Below are 11760 nucleotides of genomic sequence, written 5' to 3'. Positions count from 1 at the left end.
AACACGCATGGAGAAAAAGTTCAACAACACTGAATGTTCTCACTTTAAAACCTCAAGGGGGCCTAATGCTGCACAATAATCATGGTGGTTCTCAAAATGTGATCCCCAGACCGGCAGCATCAGTATCACCTGGGAGCTTGTTAGACATACAACTTCTCAGGCCCCACCCCAGACCTACTGAATCAGAAATCCTGGGGAGGAGCTCAGTCTGTGTTTCAACAAGCCCTCCAGATGACTCATACACACTGAAGTTTGAGAGTCACTGCACTCATCCCACCGTACTTCTCTCTCCTGAAACCTTCCTCATCCTCACACTCAGCTGATGACTTAACCTATTTTCTTGGGCAAAACGAAGCAAAAACTTTCCGTGCTCCCAAATAAAATTGGTCCTTCCACTTCAGCTCTAAACCTCATCCCCTCTTGCCTATTCAAGAGCATCACTCGACCAATTTTCCCCTCTCCCTCCTAAATCATCTTCCTTCTCAACAGCCTTATTTCCATCACATTCCCATTAGCATATAGACATGTTACTTTTTACTTTATTTTCACATGCTTAAGTATTTTCAGGTGAATTACAGACATCGTGATGTTCCACCTCCAAATATTTCAGTATAAACCTTTAAAAAAAACAGAATATCTTTAAACATAACCAAAAGTAGATCCTTTGCATCTAATACCCAGTTCATCATCAAATTTGCTCAATTGTCCTTCAAGAGTTTATACAATTGTTTTCTCAAAGCCAAATCCATTCCAGGATCTGGTGTTTTGTCCCTTGATTTTTTTAAAAATACAGGCCAGTCCTTTCTTTTCTTGACCCTGATGTATGGAAAAGCCAGGGCCATTTGTCCTGTCAAATGTTCCACCTTTGGATATTTCTGATTGCTTCCTTCTGGTGGCATTTAGTTTGTCCTCTATTTCTTGTATTTCCCATAAACTGGAATTTAGAGTTCAAGGCTTGATAGATTTAACTTAAGCATTTGCGTAAGTGATGTTAAATTCTGTTTGTAGCACATCGGAGGATGCAAAGTATCTGATTGTTTACCATTAGTGATGATAAGAGTGACCCCTGGGTAAGAGAAAAAATGCCTGATCCCTCCACAGTCCAGTTATGTTTTCCTCTTGGGGCCAGAAAGGAACCTAGTATTATTTTGTCATTGGAAAAATTCCAGAAATCCTCATTGCCATTCTCCTAATTATTTTAACACAACTTATACTTATTGCATGTATATATATTATATATGTATGTATATATATGTATATATATGTATATATATAAATGAGTGCACATAATTTAAAATATTATAAAATATAACAAAACATAGAGCAAATGCATAAAACAATTTAACAAATTGTTATAAAATGATCACCCATATAATGTCCACCCAAAATAAGAATGAGAACATGACCCTCAGTCCAGAAGACCTCTGGTACTGTGTCTCTCCACAGTTATAACTCCCTCTCTCTCTCCCATTATTCTGGGTGTACCCATGATTCTAACTTTTATAATATTTATGCCCTCATTTTTCTTTATCATTTTGCCAACTTATTAGGCATTCCTAAACAATCCATGTGAGTTTTGCCTGATTTTCAGCTTCATATAAATGAAAACATACTCTATGAATTCCACTGTGTCTGGCTTCTCTATTCAGTAGTATATATTTAAGATTCATCCACATTCTCTCATGTAATTGTAGCTCATCCATTTCCACTGTCATATGGTCTTTCGTTGTATGATTGTATCACACTATATTTTTACATTCTACTGTGGATAAGACTGCTATAAAAATTGCTACCATAGGGGGAATTCCCTGGCAGTCTAGAGGTTAGGACTCCGCTTCCACTGCAGGGGGCACGGGTTCCATCCCTGGTTGGGGAACTAAGATCCCATGAAGTACAGATGGTTTACAATGCTGTGTTAATTTCTGCTGTACAGCAAAGTGACTCAGTTATACATATATATACATTCTTTTTCATATTCTTTTCCATTATGGTTTATCACAGGATACTGAATATAGTCCCCTGTGCTATATGGTAGGATCTTGTTCATCCATCCTATATACAACAGGTTTGCATGTAACTTTTGAGTCCATATGAGCATGTGTTTCTGTAGGGTGTCATCTGGCAGTGGTTTTGCTGATCAGAGAGTAGGCGTGTCTTTGACTTACTGGATTCTGCCTATTTTTAAAAAGTGGTTTTACCTGTTTACTATTTTACCAGCAGTTTCTTGTTGTTCCACATTCTTGCTAGCATTTGATATCATCATTTTAAAATATTTGGCAAAAATTATGGGTGTATAATAGTGGCTCACGTGGTTTTAATTTGAATTTCTCTGATTTTTTACAAGAGAACACTAATTTTTTAAGCCTTGGATATTTGGAATCTGATTGACCTGGCACTGCTGGCTGAGTTCATCCTTTCCCCAAAGCTCTGCTGTGCATCTTTGTCATAAATCAGGTGTCCATATGTCCATCTGCTTGGGGGCTCTCTATTCTGTTTAGTGAATTTGTCTCTACCAGCACCAATACCACCCAGTCTTCATTACTATCATTTTGTAATAATTCTGGATTTCTGGTGGACAAGACCTACATTTTTTAGGTCCTTGACCCACGTTCACTCCGCTTTTCTTTAAAAGGGCTTTGGCAGTTTTTGATCTTTTGTGCTTCCATATGAATCTTTTAATCAATCTGTGGAATTACAAAAAAAGAAATTCCTTTTGGGATTTTAATTGTGATTATATTGAATTTGTAGTTCATTTTGGTTTCAAATTAGATACTATGAACATGATATACCATTCTGTTAATAATATTTTTGTTATTGATTTCTAATGTAATTGCCTTGTGATCAGAGAACACATTTCATATAATTTAAATCTTTTGAGATTTGATGAGACTCACTTTTTGTCCCAGTATACAATCAATTTTGTAAATGTTCCACATGTATATTCTGCAACTGATAGCTTTATTGTCTAAATAGGATGGTTTTTATTTTGGTTCCCAGCCAGGGATCGAACCTACGCCCCCTGCAGTAGAAGCTCAGAGTCTTAACCACTGGACTGCCAGGGAAGTCCCATAAATAGGATGGTTTTTAAATCATGCTGTTCAAATCTCTTACATCATCACTTACTTACATATAACATAATCTTTTGTCTACTTATTTTACCAATTACTGAGAGACATGTATACAAATCTCCCAGAACAACTGTGAATTTATTTCTATGAGTATGTGCATATTTTGAAGTTCACTTTATTTATTTAATGCCATATTGCTATTTAGAATTATATCAATATAATTCTAGCAATATATTAATTATAGCAATATAATAAATGACATATTCCTGGCAAACTGAACTTATTATCATTATGACGAAACCTTTCTTATTTCTAGAAATGATATTTGCCTTAAGGTCTATACCAACGATCTTTGTTACTGTTTGCATGGTTTATCTTTTTATACTAGGTTTGTTTGAATCAGGATTCAAATAAGATACACACAATTGCAATTGGTTGAGTTGTTTCCATTTCTTTTAATAATTATGGTGCTATTCAGATACCTATTGCATATTAGGTGAGTTGTAATAGTTTGTGCTTTTTAATGAATTGGTTTATCCCATCTAAGATGTCAAATTAATGTGCATGGAGCTGTTTGTAGTATTTCCTTATTATACTTTTGATGCTTGCAGAGTCTGTAGTGATAGCCTCTATTTCCTTCCTGGCATTGGTAATTTTTGTCTCCTCTTATTTTTCATTTGATTTTTCTATATTTTCAATCAACTGTGATTAGATATGGAATTTTCAAGAAATTCTTTGGCTTTGTTGGCATCTTTGAAACAATAGATAGATGCCCCTCATTAGGTCTTTAATTATTTCTGGGGAATTCTCAGCTACTATCTCTACAGATGTTTTTCTCTCACTATTTTCTCTAAGTTCAATCAGGTCCCATTTGTTTGTTTTTGCTTTTATTTCATTTACTTTAGGAGATGGATCCAAAAAAACATTGCTGCGATTTATGTCAAAGAGGGTTTTGCCTAAGTTTTCCTCTAGGAGTTTTATAAGTGAAAAGACAACCCACTAAATGGGGGAAAATATTTGCAAATGAAATGATTGATATGGGATTAATATCCAACATATTAGCTCATAGAGCTAAACATAAAAAATCCCAAAAAACCCCAAACAACCTGATTAAAACATGGGCAGAACTGAATAGACATTTTTCCAGAGAGGAAATGCAGATGGCCAACAGGCACATGAAAAAATGTTAAACATTACTAATCATCAGGAAAATGCAAATCAAAACCACAATGAGATACCAACTCATATCTGTCAGAATGGCTATCATCAAAAGGAACATAATAACAAATATTGGTGAGGATGTAGAGAACAGGGAACCCTCGTACACTGTTGGAACGTAAACTGGTGCAGCCACTGTGGAAAACAGTATGGAAGTTTCTCAAAAACAAATAAACTAACTAAAAATAGAACTACCCTATGACCCAGCCATTCCAATCCTGCCTATATGTCTGAAAAAAACCTCAAAACACTAATTTAAAAAGATACATGCACCTGTGTTCATAGCAGCATTCTTTACAATTGCTGAGATATGGAAGCAGCGTAAGTGTCCATCGACAGATGAATGGATAAAGAAGATGTGGCACATATATACAATTAGTCAGCCAGAAAAAAGAAATGAAATTGAGTTATTTGTAGTGAGGTGGATGGACCTAGAGTCTGTCATACAGAGTGAAGTAAGTCAGAAAGAGAAAAACAAATACCGTATGCTAACACATATATATGGAATCTAAAAGAAAAGAAAAGAAAAGAAAATGTTCAGAAGAACCTAGGAATATAGATGCAGACCTACTAGAGAATGGACTTGAGGATATGGGGAGGGGGAAGGGTAAGCTGGGACAAAGTGAGAGAGTGGCATGGACATGTATACACTACCAAACATAAAATAGAGAGCATATGTTCTTGATTGCATTCCACTGTCTTTTAATTGGTGAGTTTAACCTGTTTACATTTATTGCAATGATAGTTTCTTGTTTCTTCCAACTTGTTTCAAGTTTCCCATTTATTGTACTTTCTTTTTTTCTCTTTCCCTACTTTCCAATAGGTGAATCAAATATTTTTCTGATTTAAACATTTTACACTTTATTTTTAGTCTTATATTGGTTACTTATGTTTATTTACCCCAGCTGATTTCTTGTCTTATCAATGTCTCTCTATTTCTCCCTAAACAATACGAGTACCTTAGCATATTCTCACATCCCTTAATCTTACCCAATGCACCACCTCTAGAATGTTAATATTGCCTAGAATTTAGTCATGAGTTATATGAATATACATATTTTTCTTTTCTAGTGTCCTTGTTTTTTTCTCCTTTTTATTGTGGTATAATTCATGTGAAGTCAAATGCACAGATCTTTTTTTAATAGAACTTTATTGGAGTATAATTGCTTCACAATACCATGTTAGTTTCTGTTGCACTACAAAGTGCAACAGCCATATGCATACACATGTCCCCACATCCTCTCCCTCTTGAGCCTCCCTCCCATCCTCCCTATCCCACCCTTCTAGGCCATCGCAAAGCACCAAGCCAATCTCCCTGTGCTATGCTGCTGCTTCCCACCGGCCAACTATTTTATTACATTTGGTAGTGTATATATGTTGATTTAGACAAATGTATATACCCATATAACCATCACCCAATTCAAGATAAAGGGCTTTTCAGATCCCCATGTTTCTCTCATGCCCCCCTCCAGTCAACCCCCTCCACTGGTGCCAACTGCTATTCTGATTTCTATCACCATAGATTGGTTTATCTCTTCTAGAATTTCTTTGTTGGAAGCCATCCTGGAGCCATTGCACCATGACAAAGTCATGAAGCAACGGAAGGTGAAACTGCAAGGCAGCGCCATGCCAGGAGGGTGGACTACAGCTCTGTTGTTACATTTTATGATAATAAATTTACATATAGGGGCAATTTTGGGAGGATGTTGCTCCACGTGAAAGAAAAATTCCTCTAAGGACTCCTCCTCCTGAAACTACCACAGAATGGGAAGTACCCACTAAAGCCCCGGGGAAATGGGTAAAGAATTAAGAGCCTGGAACTAAGGGGATGTTTTTATGGAAAACACCCTCTAGTATGGAGTTACGACCATGGACCGGAGTTCCTGATGACATAGGAAATTTATGGTTCTATTATAAAGGAAGATTAATTATAGAAAAGCAAATGCCTAGAGCAGAATTGGTTGCTAGGATAGGGAGAAAACACTGTCTCAGTTGGAGGAAACAACAAGAAAGGGCATGCAGGGTATATTGTAAATATTTTCGTGGAACCATTGTAAAAGGTTGCCCATGCAAGAAGAGAAATAGGAACAAGTAGATCCAACTTCTACAATTAAAATAATTATATAACTGCTTGGCTTGATTATTAAGAAATAACCTGTGCTTAATGGGAACTTGGGGAAATATTTTAATGGGACATCTAGAAACTAGGGGATATTTTTTTAAAAAATCTTTATAGAACATTTTGAGGTCAGATTGTGGTAAGATTGTTTGGTCACGTACCTGGTAATGTAATCAACTACAATATATAAATCTGTGACTGTAAATAATAAAGGAGAGAGAGACATATGATGCTGATACTTTAAGAAGTGTAATAGATTTATCTCCTTCGCCGACGCTATCCATCCCTTGGGTATCCCTGCACTCGCTGGAGCTGGACTCCGGCATTTCTTATTAAAAGAATCATATAAAATGAATCTTTTGTGTTTTTCTTTTTTCACTCAACCTGATGTTTTTGCAATTCATTCATGTTGTTGGATTTATCAGTAGTTGTTTTCTTTTTATTGCTGAGTGGTATTCAATTGTACGAAAAACCCAAACTTGCTTATCTATTCTTCCACTGGTGGATATTTTTTTCCTTTAATTTGGGAATATTATGAATAAGGCTGCTGTGAACATTCTCATGTATGTTTTTGTAAACATGAATAGAATTGCTGGATCATAATTGCCCCAATTGTGTGCTGGAACTTCTTCACTGAACACCCAAACTTCTACAAAAGCCCTCTCAGCCATAGGTGATGTCAGAGAATTGTTCTTTGATGGGGAAATGGTAGGAAACTCTCATTGCATTATGTTTATGACATCACTCCTTTTGATTTTACACTTTTATCTACCTAGGGTCTTGGTCACATACCAGATGTCTAATAAACAACTCCAAGCTTCCACAGACCTTTTCATCAGACAGTTCAAGTGGCACAAGATTGTGGCTGTGGGATCAGTTATTGCAATTTGTGTAACTACACTTCTTTCCACTTGTCCTATCCATCACAGAACTTGAAACAGTTACTTTCATCTAGACGGAGGAGGCTGAGGGAAGCTCTCCATTTTGTCATTCCATTTTCCTGCTTCTAATCCAGGTGGTGCCATGGTGGGACAAGCTCTTAGAGAGAGAATGAGCACATTCTATCAGATAGGGGTAGCTTTAAACAAGTCCAAAACACTAGCCCAAAAGAGTTTGTTTGAGGGGAAGGCAGAAACAAGCTGTCCATGCTTTCTCTTTCCCTAAATTGTTACATTTCTGCTCCAGCTTACCTGGCTCCTTTCCAGTTCTTAAAACTGAGAAGACCACTGTTACCTTCATACCTTGTCTCTAAGGACAACCTGCTCCTTCTCCCTACCTTGCTGCATATGTAAAATTTTCCTTTTCCCCTTGGTTCTGCTGAAAAAAAACTTGAATTCTTGGGAATTCCCTGGCAGTCCAGTGGTTAGGACTCTGCACTTCCACTGCAGGGGGGCGTGGGTTCAATCCCTGGTCAGGGAACTAAGATCCCACATGTGGCGTGGCCAAAAAATATTTTTTTTTAAGTTGAATTCTCGAAAAAAAAGCTTTACCAGGAATAAATAGTGGGGAAAATAGTAAAAAAAAAGAAAAAAGAAAAGATATAAATCTATGTGTTTACAAAGGACAAATCACTTATGTTAAGCAGTTAACAATTGTCTTCAAACTGAGTTGCCTCTAAAGCTCCTTTTTCTGAGCATTAGCTTAAACTGTTCACCATTTAGCCTGGAATAAGTTTATGTTATTGCTGTGACTTGTTCTGGTAAAACTGAGAACTTTTCTTGAACATCCTTTGTTGTTTTCTAGTAAAACTCAGATCTCTCTCAGAGAATAGGAGATAGGAATTCAGTAGAGAAGTGCTATCTCAGAATAGAGTGTACACCTAAGGGTCATGACCCTGGCAGAGGAAGAGATTATCCCAAGAGATGGCATTTCATGATTGACTATAGAGCCATAAGCCCTCAGCCCACCCTGCCCTGAGCTTGTGTTCTCCTCCTGCAACCCTCTGGCCTCTGTAAATCCTGTTGTATCCCAGGACCTGTTCTCTGACCTCTTCGCTTTCTCCCCATCAACCAGGTGGTTCCATACTGAGGTGAAATTCAGTTCCTTCACCTACTGTCCTATACCTGTTAGAATCCAATATCTGCCTCTAACACACCTCCTCTCACTTATCTCTCTCTCTCTCCCCCTTCCTCTTTCTCTCTCTTCAGTGAAATTGATGTCATCCTTACAGATGAGTTTACCTGAAATCCCTATTAATTACATATCACCTTGTATTATAAGCACTTATTTCCTGTCTGTTACCTTTGGCAGGGCCATTCATCTCCGTATGGCCAGTGCTTAGAACATAGTAGGGGCTCATTATATATCAGCTGTATCTAATTAAGGGGGAATGGGAATTCACATTTGTCAAGTATCTAGTGTGTCAAGTATCTAGTATCTAGTGTGTGCTAGGAGATTTAGATATGTGATTTCCTTCTGGCAAGCTTGAATACACTGGTGTGCCTACACTAGTTACTTACTTTTTTTTCTGAGACATCCCTTAGGTTGCATAGGATTTTAAAAGATATTTTCTGAATGGTTAACAGTAGGGAAATACTATCTAGATACATTCACAGTAACAGATCTACAGAATGAATAACAGGATCACTTTAAGAAGTACACCTCTCTTCCTTCCTGAATAATTCAGTCAAAAGGTTTTTCGGGCAAGACTGAGTAAGGAAAGTGGATAAGTGGTGTGGCAGCTTGAATAGGGGTTTCCAGACCCAATTTCCAACTTTGACAGGGGAGGGGGGGCTCCCCATACCTCCAACAAGGAATTCTCAGACACCAGAAGGGTGTCTGAGAATTCAACTCAATTCTGATACTACCCACCCAGAGATAGACTCAGATTCCACAGGTGAAGGGCTCAGTCCCACAAGACCACCCTCCACTTCAGATGTCAGTCGCAGGCTTCCAAGCTACAAATTACAAACGGGAGGTTCTGATGACCCCCTCCTCAGGTTCGATTAATTTGCTAGAATAGCTCACAGAACTCAGGAAAACCCATTTACTCACTAGGTTACCTATTTATTATAAAAGGATATTAAAGGATAGGAATCAATAGCCAGATGAAGACATATACGGGGTGAGGTCCCAAACAAAGGAGCTTCTGTCCTCATGGAGCTTGGGACCCCACATGGTGGCACATGGAAGCATTCTGATTCTCCAGAGTAGAAGCTCTCTGGAAAAGGACCAAAAAGCTGTCCTTTTGGTTTTTTACAGAGGCTTCATTACATAGTCATGATTGACTAAATCATTGGCCAATGGTGGCTGAGTCAAGCTCAAGTCCCTCTCCCTTGCCCAGAAATCAGGGTGGGATGGATCCCAACCCTCTAATCACTTGGTTGGTTCTCCTGGCAACCAGCCCCTATCCTTAGGTGCTTCCAAAAGTCACCTCATTCACATGACAAAAAACACCTTTATCATTCTCAACAGTTAGGAAATTCCAAGGGTTTGGGGAGCTGTGAACTCCCAAATATATATATATATATATATATAATGTATGTACGTATGTGTGTGTATATATATATTATATATATTATATATATTTATAACTATCTAACTTTATATATGTCTTATAAATCACATCACACAGCTAATGTAGTAGAGATTGGAGATTATGCAGGAAGGCAGTTAAGAAGGGTGGCAGCTGGGGAAGAACAGGAAAAGTTTAGGAAATTGGTTTAATTTCCAATTTGCAGGGAGATTAAGCAAGTAAGTAAATGCATTAAGGATAATGAGAAGCCAGTTCCTCATTGTTGAAGGAGTTACCAATATGGAAAGGAGAAGACTAGAATAGACCCTGAGGTGTTGGGTTAGAATTAGAGAGATAAAGGGAGTTATTTCATAACATTAGAAGGATCAATTCAACAAGAGGACATAACAAACCTAACTGTATATGCTCCTAATAACAGAATTTCAAAATGCATGAAGCAAGAACTTCCAGAACTTCAAAGAAAAATAGGCAAATTCACAATTTTAGTCAGAGGTTTCAGTACCCCTCTATCAATAACTGAAAGTACAACTTGGCAGAAGATAAGTTAATGTACAGAAGACTTGAAAAATAGTATCAAACAACTTGACCTAATATATGTTTATAGAACACTCCACAGAACAGCAGCAGAATACACATTCTTTTCAAATACACATGGAACATTCAGCAAAACAGATTGTGTTCTGGATCATAAAACAAGCCTTAATAAATTTAAAATGTTTCAAATAACACAAGGTTATGTTCTTTGGCCACTATTGAAATACATTAGAAATCAATAACAGATAGATTTCTAAAAAATTCTCAAATATTTGGAAACAAAATAACACACTTCTTAATAACCCAATGGATCAAAGGAGAAATCTGAAAGGAAATTAGAAAGTATTTTGAATGGAAGGAAAATTAAACCAGACCTATTAAAATTGCAGGGGACACTCAGAGGGAAATGTAAAGTATTAAATGTCTTTATCAGAAAAGTAAGATCTCAAATCAATGAACTCAGTTTCTACCTCAAGAAACTAGAAAAAGGAGATCAAATTAAACCCTATGTAAGTAGAAGGAAAAGAAATCAGAGCAGAAATAAATAAAATATAAAACAGAAAAATATAGAAAATCAATTCATTGAAAGCTGGTTCTATGAGAAGATCAATACAATTGATTAGCCCCTAGACAAAATAATCATGAAAAAAGACACAAATTATCTATATCAGGAATGCAAGAGGTGTCATCAATACATATTGTACAGATATTAAAATAATAATGAGATAAATTTAAGCCAATAAATTCTATAACTTTGATGTAATTGACAAATTTCTTGAAAGACAAAAACAATAAAAAATAACTCAAAAAGAAATATCAACATGAATAGCCCTATATCTATTGTGGAAATTGAATTGTAGTTAAAATATCTTCCTGGGAGAATACATCATTACCAAGTGGGGTTACACTATGTGTATAAGGCTGATTCAACATTCAAACATCAATAAGTATAATTTGCCATATTAAAAGCCTAAGAAAGAAAAAATAGATGATCATCTCAATAGATGGAGAAAAGGCACTGGATGAAGCTCAACATCTATTCATGACTAAAAGTCTTAGCAAAATTCAGATAGAAGGGAACTTACTTTAGCTGATATAGAGAATCTACTTAATCATTCTTTTTTTCTTTATTGGGATATAGTTGTTTTACAAGGTTGTGTTAGTTTCTACTGCCCAGCGAAGTGAATCAGACATATGTATACATATATCCCCTCTTTTTTGGATTTCCTTCCCATTTAGGTCACCACAGAGCACTAATTAGAGTTCCCTGTGCTATACAGCAGGTTCTCATTAGTAATCTATTTTATACATATTAGTGTATATATACAATGGAATATTGCTCAGTC

General features: G+C 36.6%; 1 pseudogene across 1 annotated transcript in view; it reads left to right on the top strand.

The window, feature by feature from the left end:
• The first annotated feature begins 1401 nt into the window (after positions 1–1401).
• LOC308628318 (NXPE family member 3-like) overlaps positions 1402–11760 on the top strand; it is a 32517-nt pseudogene continuing 22158 nt past the window's right edge. Inside the window, exons 1-2 of the transcript in view lie at positions 1402–1427; positions 7182–7296. The product of the transcript in view is annotated as an NXPE family member 3-like (transcript). The remainder of the gene's footprint in view (positions 1428–7181; positions 7297–11760) is intronic.

This window comes from Mesoplodon bidens (assembly GCF_964165515.1).
Source record: "Mesoplodon bidens genome assembly, chromosome: 15".
NCBI lineage: Eukaryota > Metazoa > Chordata > Mammalia > Artiodactyla > Ziphiidae > Mesoplodon > Mesoplodon bidens.
The sequence above is the reverse complement of the archived record's forward strand: the minus strand, read 5'-3'. Positions and strand labels throughout refer to the sequence as shown.